The sequence below is a fragment of the Euprymna scolopes genome, unplaced genomic scaffold (assembly GCF_053919585.1).
Source record: "Euprymna scolopes isolate OS-2025 unplaced genomic scaffold, ASM5391958v1 sca1, whole genome shotgun sequence".
In the NCBI taxonomy this organism is placed as follows: Eukaryota; Metazoa; Mollusca; class Cephalopoda; order Sepiida; family Sepiolidae; genus Euprymna; species Euprymna scolopes.
Window position 1 is genome coordinate 1,757,248 of NW_027633102.1, and position 10,826 is coordinate 1,768,073.

Consider the following 10,826-nt stretch of genomic DNA (forward strand, 5'->3'; position numbering starts at 1 on the left):
ACCGCGGTTTCGCCCGGGAAGCGACGGGCGCCGCCGACATCGCTGCCGACAGCGTCGCCACCCCCGGGCCCTCTCCGAGTCCGGGTTCGGGAATATTAACCCGATTCCCTTTCGACGGGAGGCCGGCCGCTTTTTTTTTGTTTGGGCTTTTGATTCGATTCGATTCGATTCGCTTTCCTTTCACCTTTCATAACGGATCCGGCGCCTTTCGGGAAGACTTTCGCCCGCGTCTTAGGACCGACTGACCCGTGCTCGACCGCCGTTGGCACGGAACCCTTCTCCACTTCGGTCTTCGAAGGTCTCGTTCGAATATTTGCTACTACCACCGAGATCTGCACCCGCGGTCGGCTCCACCCGGGCTCGCGCCCTAGGCTTCCGTGCTCGCCGCGGCGCCCTCCTACTCGTCGCGGCATCGTTTCGGCGCGAAAGTTCATCGCTCCTCGCCGCGACGGTCCGGCATCGGTCCGTCGCTCCAGCGCCATCCATTTTCGGGGCCGGTCGATTCGGCAGGTGAGTTGTTACACACTCCTTAGCGGATTCCGACTTCCGTGGCCACCGTCCTGCTGTCTATATCGACCGACACCCTTTCGGGGATCTCATGGGCGTCGCGTTAGGCACCTTAGCCGGACGTTTGGTTCATCCCACAGCGCCAGTTCTGCTTACCAAAAGTGGCCCACTTGGCACTCGCATTCGAGGTGACCAACCGCCCAGCGAAGCGTGCTGGCGGCGGCGGCCGGATGGGTCGGCTCCGTCGTTCGGGAGAGTCGGCCCGTTCCACCCGTTCCGAGTTCGAGAGTAGGTCGAGGCCGTGAACGGCCCCGGGGCCTCCAATCGTTCGCTTTACCGGATGGAATTGCGACGATCGAGCGCCAGCTATCCTGAGGGAAACTTCGGAGGGAACCAGCTACTAGACGGCTCGATTGGTCTTTCGCCCCTACACCCGGTTCCGACGATCGATTTGCACGTCAGAGGCGCTTCGGACTTCCACCAGAGTTTCCTCTGGCTTCATCCCGACCGGGCGTGGATCGCCATCTTTCGGGTCCCTGGTCGCTCGCTACGCCAGAGTCGGCCGAGTCGTACTCGGAAAAAGGGGAAACCGACCCGGGGGTGATGCGCCCGCGCGCAGCGCCTAAACTCGACGACAAAATAGGACTAGTTCAAGCCGCGGGATCTCACCGATGGGCGGAAGGAGGATATGGAAGCTGGCGCCCGGCAATTCCCCTTTTTGGATGATGCGCCGGTCCCCTCTCGGGGAGGAGGGAAAAACAACCGCACGTCAGCCACGAGCCTTCCCTCTCCTATCTCTCTCGGGAAGAGAGAAAAAAGGAAAAGTTGCGGGCACCGCAGCAGCGACGGCGGAAGGCCGAAAACGCCGCGCCGGCGGGATCGGGCACGGCTCGGAGGCGGGTGAGGCGAGGAGAAGACGACGGCACGAGACCGACGACACCCCCCGACGACCCCCGGACGACTTTGCCACGACACCTCTCCCGATCGACGCCCTCCTACACGCTCTCTCGCTTTCGCTTCGCCTTCGGGGTTAGTCAGAGGTGGCCCCTACGACTCGCGAACGGCCAGGACTCCTCGGTCCGTGTTTCAAGACGGGTCGGGTGGGTTGCCGATGCACGTCGCTGACCCGGGGTGGCGGGCGGCTCGAGTAAAAAAGCGTCGCCGAGCGACCTCTCCGGAAACGGAAACGGGCGCGGGCGGGGTTGCCCCCGACAAGAACCCGAAACGTCGGCGAGGTGCGTGACGGCGAGGCCGCGCCAGTCCTATCCCGCCTCTCATCGCGCACGCGCCCGAGACGGTGGGGCGCCTAAGGAGCGACACACAGAGTGCGTCGCCCGCACGCGACTTCCGGCGGGATCAAAACGGACCGGCTCGCCACGTGTAACGGATCGTGTCAGATTTCCTCCGTTCCCGGCAGAAAGGGGCAGTTACGTTCGCGGGCCCGACGGCCGGTGGCCCCCGACTTCACAAGGTGGGAAGACGGGGGTTTTCAGGGTGATGAAACGCCTGCCGCCTACGGAAAAAAACCCGCGTGTTCGACCTGCACGCCGGGAACGGGTCGCGACGACGGACCGGAGGGGAAGTGCGTCCGGTGCCGGCCGCGCGGAGGTCGCGCCGAAGCGCCCGCGCCATGATTACGCCGAGCGATGATGAAGGGGACGGGTGCAGCGGAGTCGCGCGCGGAGGGAGCAGGAGGAAAGAAGAAGCGGCGGCGACGGATGCGGCGGGTTAGGGCCCGGCGGCAGCAGCGATCGAGAGGACGAGTCCCCTCCGTCGCAGCCAACCGACGCAGCCACCTACCGACGCCGCGGTCGTCACCACGTTTCCCTTCCCGCTATCCACGCGGCCCGTCTCCTTCGTCGGCGACGCGGGCACAAAAGCTGGAACCGCGGGGAACGAGTCCCCCGCGGACACGACGAACGACGACCTGTGCCGCGACGGCCTCTCTTTCAAGAACACACATCGAGTTTGGGCTCGAGCCTAGGCAGCACCGGACTGAGTCCCCCCGCGATCGCGGTGAGCGGTCCCACCCGTTTACCCCTGGGCGGTTTCACGTTCTCTTGAACTCTCTCTCCAAAGTTCTTTTCAACTTTCCCTCACGGTACTTGTCGACTATCGGACTCGTCCCGGTATTTAGCCTTGGATGGAGCTTACCACCCGATTTGGGCTGCGTTCCCAAGCAACCCGACTCTCGGATCGAAGGCCGTCGCTCGCCGTCCGCACCGAATGGGCCTGGCACCCGCCGCGGGCGGCCCCGATCGAGGGAACTCCGAACTATGCGAGACGAAAACGAACGGCTGCCTTCGACCCATGCGCCACACGTCCCGAAGCCTTTAACTTGCGACGGGATTCGGCGTTGGGCTTCTCCCGGTTCACTCGCCGTTACTAAGGGAATCCCGGTTGGTTTCTTTTCCTCCGCTTAGCGATATGCTTAAGTTCAGCGGGTCGTCTCGTCCGAGCCGAGGGCGGCGGTTTTTAGTAGAGTGTGGTGTTTGGAGGAGAGGAATCTCGATCGGTACCCTCCGTGTGACGACGGCTGGCCGATATAGCGCCCGTCCGACCGAAAATGAAGAAGCCAACAATTAAAAAAAAGCGTGGGTCCTCCCCATCCGACGTTGCGTTGCCTACGACGCGGCCACCTTTTTACGGTGCGACGGCCGTGCTCGTCGCGCTGCTCGAGGCGTCGCTGAGAGACACCTTCATGAGGCAGAGAGCGAGACGAGCAGGCGGCGCTTACGTCGGCAGTCGGTTAGGTCGGTACTTTTTTTTTGGTCTCCCTTCGGCTGCTTTCGGACAGACTCCTCCTGCTCCTCCTCCACAGTGTTTCTTCACGCGGTCGAAAAGGGAAAAGACTCCGCGGTCTGCCAGCGGGAGACGAAGGAGGAGGCCGGAGAGGGTTTTAAAAAAAAAAAAGACATTGAAAGGAGTCAATTCTTTTTTTATTTTTCTTCCCCCTCGTCACTCGCTCCTGCGACGTCCCGGTTACCACCGTGCCGAGGACCGGGCGGGCACGGGGACGGCAAGATGTCGTTTCGTTAACGGAGAAAGACATGTAACGTTCCGCCTCTCGACCGGACGTGGCCCCGAGACAAGGGATCTCGGGGCCGCAATGTGCGTTCGAGGTGTCGATGTTCACTGAGTCCTGCAATTCGCATCAGTTATCGCGGCTGGCCGCGCTCTTCATCGACGGACGAGCCGAGTGATCCCCCGTCCAGGGTTCAGCACTTGGTTTTTTTATATTAGTTTTTGTTTATATAGATTTAGTAGTGTGCGAGGAGGTCTGTGCGAGGAGGCGTGACGGCATTGCAATGTCGCGAGTAGTTTGTTTTTTTAGCTAGCGGCGGTGGCACAGCGGCTGCAAAAAAACAAAAAAAACGATAAAGCGGCGACAAGGCAAAGAAGAAGCGGCCATCACTTGCGGTGGGCGAAAAAACAAACAGGTGGTAAGACGCGGAAGCAAGCAAGAAGAGCTGGGGCTTTAAAAACCTCCGCGTCACCACAAATCTATCTCTCGCTCCGCCTTTTATAGGTTTGTTTGCGCGCATTCGAGGCGTTGACGCCGACAGACAGAGGAGGTAGGCCGGAAAACAACAAACCAGTCTCGAACGGGAAAACGGTAATGATCCTTCCGCAGGTTCACCTACGGAAACCTTGTTACGACTTTTACTTCCTCTAAACGATCGGGTTCGGTCGTCTTCTCCAGGCATCGAACGCCGAGGCGTAGATGCACGAGTGTCGTGACGGACACGTCGCGCACTGCCCGGCGGCGTCGTCGGCCAGATCCGAGGACCTCACCGGACCGTTCGATCGGTAGTAGCGACGGGCGGTGTGTACAAAGGGCAGGGACGTGATCGACGCGGGCTGTTGACCCGCGCCTACCGGGAATTCCTCGTTCACGGGGTTGGTTACAGGCCCCGATCCCTATCACGGGAGGTGGTTCAGAGGTTTCCCAACCCTCTCGGGCCGGGGCGAAGTCCCCGCTGATACCTCCAGTGTAGCGCGCGTGCGGCCCCGGACATCTAAGGGCATCACAGACCTGTTATCGCTCCGCCTCGTGTGGCTTTCTGCCACCCGTCCCTCTAAGAAGTGCGTGAGAAAACCGACCCGGACCCGAGCGCCACGGAGGACGCCGAGCCCGCCGTAAAAATCACTGACATCGGCGCACTAGTTAGCAGGCCGGAGTCTCGTTCGTTATCGGAATCAACCAGACGGATCGCTCCACCAACTAAGAACGGCCATGCACCACCACCCACCGAATCGAGAAAGAGCTATCGATCTGTCAATCCTACCGGTGTCCGGACCGGGTGAGTTTTCCCGTGTTGAGTCAAATTAAGCCGCAGGCTCCACTCCTGGTGGTGCCCTTCCGTCAATTCCTTTAAGTTTCAGCTTTGCAACCATACTCCCCCCGGAACCGAACTCTGGTTTCCCGCAGGCTACCCGCCGGGTCATGGAAGCGAACGCCGGCGGATCGCCGGTCGGCATCGTTTACGGTCGGAACTACGACGGTATCTGATCGTCTTCGAACCTCCGACTTTCGCTCTTGATCGAGGAAAACGTGCTTGCCACACGCCATCGCTGCAGTTCGTCTTGCGACGATCCAAGAATTTCACCTCTAACGTCGCAATACGAGTGGCCCCGACCGCTCCCTTCGATCATTGCCTCGCCGTAGACGGAGACCGACAGACGTAGACGAGGCCCTCTTCCATCATTCCATGCTTATCGTATGCAAGCTTGAACAGCCCGCTCTGAGCACTCTAATTTTTTCAAAGTGAACGTACCGGCCGCCGCGGACACTCGGTTAAGAGCACCCTTGGAGGAGAAACCGCCGACCGCAACACGCGCGCAGACAAGACACGAAGCAGGGACTCGGAGCGGACCGGGGGGTTCAAAAAAAAAGAGGAACGCGCGGAAAGGGAGAGGGAGAGAAGCGCGGGGGTCAGAGTGCGGGGATGCGAATGAACGCACCCAAACACACACACGTAGCACCCCCCCGTTAGACTACTCCCGGAACCGAACCGACGACCACTTGTTTTTTTTTTCCCGGATCCCGATCACGACCTCCTCGTCCACCTCGCCGGCAGGACCGCGTGGCGGGTATGCTAGCGGTTGACACCGGCGGAAAGGGCCGGGAATGCGAACGGACGACCAAAGTCAACGACGGACGATGGCGCCGCCGCCCCGGGGCCGCTTGCGCGACCACGAACCCGAGTTCGGACTACGAGCTTTTTAACCGCAACAACTTTAATATACGCTACCGGAGCTGGAATTACCGCGGCTGCTGGCACCAGACTTGCCCTCCGGTTGGTCCTCGTTAACGGATTTGAAGTGTACTCATTCCGATCGCGGGGCCTCGACAGAGTCCCGCGTCGTTATTTTTCGTCACTACCTCCCCGTGCCGGGAGTGGGTAATTTGCGCGCCTGCTGCCTTCCTTGGATGTGGTAGCCGTTTCGCATGCTCCCTCTCCGGAATCGAACCCCGATTCCCCGTTACCCGTAGTAACCACGGTAGGCACTTAACCGACCGTCGACAGTTGATAGGGCGGACCCTCGAGAGACCCGTCGCCGGGCGTGAAAGCTCGTGCGATCGACCAGTGAGTTATCCAGAGTCACCAAAGCGGAGCGCGCCGCCCTATGAGCCCCGCCACCGAACGGACCCGCGAGCGGGAACGCCGACGACGGGAGGACGGAATGACGCGCATCGGTCTCAGTCTAATATGTAGCGCCGCGACCCGGAACGGCCGACGCGGGTGCCAGCGCGCGAGGCGTGGCGACGACGGCGCGCCGACCGATCGCGGCCTGTGTCACATGTATTAGCTCTAGAATTGCCACAGTTATCCATCGCCTCCGAGGAGGAATACGGTCCGAGGATTAGGTCCGGTTCCTGAGCCATTCGCGGTTTCGCCCGTTCTAATGCGTGGCGTGAACTTACACTTGCATGGCTTAAGCTTTGAGACAAGCATATGACTACTGGCAGGATCAACCAGGTATCGTTGGAATTTGGGACTTTGTTTCGACAGAACGACAGACCGACCGACCGACCGACCGACATAAGACAGACAACTACAACGACGGGCACGTGTTTATTTATTTTTCGAGGGGGTTCGCCGTCAGAAGAAGCGCGCTGCCCGCGCTGATGGCCTCTTTTTTGTTTCTCCCCTGACTTGGACCGAGACCGAGACTCAAAGAACGAAAGCGACCAACGTCGACAACAACAACGACAACGGCACCCTTGACAGCGATACATACGACAAACGACAAGCAGCACGACGGCAGTGCACACGGACATCGAGGGTCAAGGTGCAGACTGAACTCGCCGAGGTCGTCGTCATCGTGGTCGCCATCGATTCCGTCTCGTCGTCGTCGTCGTCAACGTCCACGTCACAGCCGGCCGAGAAGAGAGAACAGACGACAGCGTCGACAACAACAACATCGACAACGGCACCCTTGACAGCGATACATACGACAAACGACAAACAGCACGACGGCAGTGCACACGGACATCGGAGGTCAAGGTGCAGACTGGAATCGTCGAGGTCGTCGTCATCGTGGTCGCCATCGATGCCGTCTCGTCGTCGTCGTCGTCGTCTTCGTCGTCGTCGTCGTCATCAACGTACCAACCGACCGAGACGAGAGAGCAAGCAACAACGTCGACAACAACAACGAACAACGGCACCCTTGACAGCGATACATACGACAAACGACAAACAGCACGACGGCAGTGCACACGGACATCGGAGGTCAAGGTGCAGACTGAACTCGTCGAGGTCGTCGTCATCGTGGTCGCCATCGATGCCGTCTCGTCGTCGTCGTCGTCTCCGTCGTCGTCGTCGTCGTCGCCAACGTCAACGTCAACATCACAGCCGTCATCGGGGAGGAGCTGGACCAGGGCAGCGGCGGCGTAAATTTTCCCGTCACCTTCGTCGTCGCCTTCGTCGACCGACCGACCGACCGGCGTCCGTGTTCGTGCTCGGAAAACCGAGGAGAGACAACGTGCACATGGCGCGTTCTCGCAAGCGGCTCCTCGGTCCGATTTTTTTGGGCGGCTTTTTCGAGCTTTTTTTTTTTTTCTCACCCTTTCGTCCGTGCGACGGCGAACGTTAGGGGAAAAAAAAAAAAAAAAAAAAACGACAACAACGCGGCGGACCCGGGCGAACAACATCGTCGACACACACGACATTGACGACCGGTCCCCCTTTTCACAATCGCATCGAGATAAAAACGAACGAGTCCGATTCGAGCACCGAGTCGCGAGCGGGAGGACTGTCGGTGCAAGTATCGATCACTGACGTGAGCGCTTCGCCGGACAGAGGATGGCTCATCCGGCAGCCGTGCAAATCGACGGTATGGGAAGAACGAACAAGAAGAGCAACGACTTGATCGGCGGCTTGGGAACTGCGGACGGTGAAAACGGGTTAATCGACTGCGACCACGACTGCTCGATCGATCTTCTTTGGCGCTAACAAAGGTGGAGGTGGCGCAAGAAGGGACTAGCGCTATCACCGTCCACGTATCAGAAGATGCGGCGGCAGACGTCGACGCTTATGCGTTGTCGGACGAGAAGTCGCTGCAGCACGTGTACCGCGAGCGGGACGTCCAAGGTTTTGCCAGACGGAAAGAAATCGGGTGTCAGCGAACGTTCACACGGCTGTGAGATCGGACGCTGACAGGAGTAGGAGGCGGCAGGCAGGCGGCGGTTACGGCGGCGGCGCCTGCTGCTGCTCATCCTCCTGTTTGCTGCGGCGACTTCCAGGACGGGAGAGCATCGAACAACGTACGTATGGTTACAAGGGGATCAGGATCTACATAGTGCATCCCCCGCGGCTATTTTTGTTTGTTTGTTCGCTCGTTCGTTAATTCGTTCGTTCGTTCGTTCGTTCGTTACAATGTACGTTTTTCCGTTCGACGGCGGCAGAGAGCGGCGGCGTTTCTCCCTAATCCGGAGGATTTATCGGTCGCACAGCGATGGGTCGTTCGGCCGATCATCGAAAGATTCGCAGGTAGTGGTTGAATGGCAGAACGGCAGCAACAACAGCGGCGGCTGAGAGCGGCGAACGCTGAGGCGGAAGCAGAAGCTGCAGCAAACGTATCGGCTAAACATGGTGGACATAGATATGGCTGACGACGCGGGTACCACGACGACTATGGAACCAGGAAAAGGAGCCGTTAGTTGTTCCAACATATCGTTCGACACGTCGAGCAGCCCTAGGTCCACGGAGAAGCACACACACGTACCACGTATTATAACCTAACGACGATGAGCGGGCGCACGGTTGGCAGGAACGAAGGCGGCGGATCAAAACAAGTTGGAGCGCGGCGACAGCGATAACGGTGACAGCCCTAGGCGGCGGAGATGCCACTTTCTGACGCCTTTGCGACAAGCCCGTAGAGACGTTCCGGACCACCACGAGGCAAAGAGTCGCTGCTCCGACGAACCGACACACCAAAGTGTGCTTCCTACCGAACATGTTTTATAAAACTTTCAAACTGGAAAACCCCAGAAATGGTGTTGGTATTCGTCCAGACCCACCTCCGACACCTGAAAATGGTGGTCAAAAAAAACGTCGATTATACGAAGCGACATTTCTGGTCGGCGATTTTCCAGTTTTACGCCTACTGCCACATGGGGATGTCGGTAGGCGTCGCAAAGTGCCTTCTCGACGCCTAGGCACACCAGGACTTTGTCATTTTTTTCCCCCTCGACATTCCTGGTCCGGTCTATTCCGATTTTACACCTACCGCCATGTGGGGGTGGCAGTAGGCGTCGAAAAGTGCCTTCTCGACCGCTAGCGACACCACTACTTTATCGAGCTCTGGAGGCCCGCACACCGACCCGGGGGCCGCGGAGTCGACCCCGGGGGCCTCCTGGCGTCGCCGCCGCTCACTTGGACGCCTTCCGCAACCTGTGGTCCCGCTCGGGGCCGCCGGGAGCCTCGCCGACCTGACCGGTGTCGGTAGGCGTCTGGAAGCGCCCGGCCGACCTGGACGAGGTCCCCCTGGCCCCCGGGGGACACCCCTTAGTTGGATGGGGGTGCTGTCCCGGGCACACATGCAACCCGCGGCCGCCTACCGACAGCCCCTTCGCTCGATCGCTACTCCTTTCCAACATATGTCGGAGAAGCCGGGCGGTTGTGAAACCCCAGAAATGGTGTTGGTATTCGTCCAGACCCACCTCCGACACCTGAAAATGGTGGTCAAAAAAAACGTCGATTATACGAAGCGACATTTCTGGTCGGCGATTTCCAGTTTTGCGCCTACCGCCATGTGGGGGTGGCAGTAGGCGTCGAAAAGTGCCTTCTCGACCGCTAGCGACACCACTACTTTATCGAGCTCTGGAGGCCCGCACACCGACCCGGGGGCCGCGGAGTCGACCCCGGGGGCCTCCTGGCGTCGCCGCCGCTCACTTGGACGCCTTCCGCAACCTGTGGTCCCGCTCGGGGCCGCCGGGAGCCTCGCCGACCTGACCGGTGTCGGTAGGCGTCTGGAAGCGCCCGGCCGACCTGGACGAGGTCCCCCTGGCCCCCGGGGGACACCCCTTAGTTGGATGGGGGTGCTGTCCCGGGCACACATGCAACCCGCGGCCGCCTACCGACAGCCCCCTTCGCTCGATCGCTACTCCTTTCCAACATATGTCGGAGAAGCCGGGCGGTTGTGAAACCCCAGAAATGGTGTTGGTATTCGTCCAGACCCACCTCCGACACCTGAAAATGGTGGTCAAAAAAAACGTCGATTATACGAAGCGACATTTCTGGTCGGCGATTTTCCAGTTTTGCGCCTACCGCCATGTGGGGGTGGCAGTAGGCGTCGAAAAGTGCCTTCTCGACCGCTAGCGACACCACTACTTTATCGAGCTCTGGAGGCCCGCACACCGACCCGGGGGCCGCGGAGTCGACCCCGGGGGCCTCCTGGCGTCGCCGCCGCTCACTTGACGCCTTCCGCACCTGTGGTCCCGCTCGGGGCCGCCGGGAGCCTCGCCGACCTGACCGGTGTCGGTAGGCGTCTGGAAGCGCCCGGCCGACCTGGACGAGGTCCCCCTGGCCCCCGGGGGACACCCCTTAGTTGGATGGGGGTGCTGTCCCGGGCACACATGCAACCCGCGGCCGCCTACCGACAGCCCCCTTCGCTCGATCGCTACTCCTTTCCAACATATGTCGGAGAAGCCGGGCGGTTGTGAAACCCCCAGAAATGGTGTTGGTATTCGTCCAGACCCACCTCCGACACCTGAAAATGGTGGTCAAAAAAAACGTCGATTATACGAAGCGACATTTCTGGTCGGCGATTTTCCAGTTTTGCGCCTACCGCCATGTGGGGGTGGCAGTAGG

The 10,826-nt window shown here is 60.0% G+C and overlaps 2 non-coding genes and 1 pseudogene across 2 annotated transcripts in view; all 3 read right to left on the bottom strand.

Annotated features, from left to right (window-relative positions):
* LOC145273610 (large subunit ribosomal RNA) overlaps positions 1–2,975 on the bottom strand; it is a 5,724-nt gene extending 2,749 nt beyond the window's left edge. Inside the window, exon 1 of the ribosomal RNA XR_013866432.1 lies at positions 1–2,975. This exon is cut by the window's left edge and continues 2,749 nt beyond it. This is a non-coding gene — a ribosomal RNA (large subunit ribosomal RNA).
* A 593-nt stretch (positions 2,976–3,568) lies between these two features.
* On the bottom strand, positions 3,569–3,726 carry LOC145273607 (5.8S ribosomal RNA). Its single transcript, XR_013866429.1, has one exon. It is a non-coding gene; the product is annotated as a 5.8S ribosomal RNA (ribosomal RNA).
* Positions 3,727–4,124: 398 nt separating this feature from the next.
* On the bottom strand, positions 4,125–6,494 carry LOC145273497 (small subunit ribosomal RNA; annotated as a pseudogene).
* Positions 6,495–10,826: the final 4,332 nt, after the last annotated feature.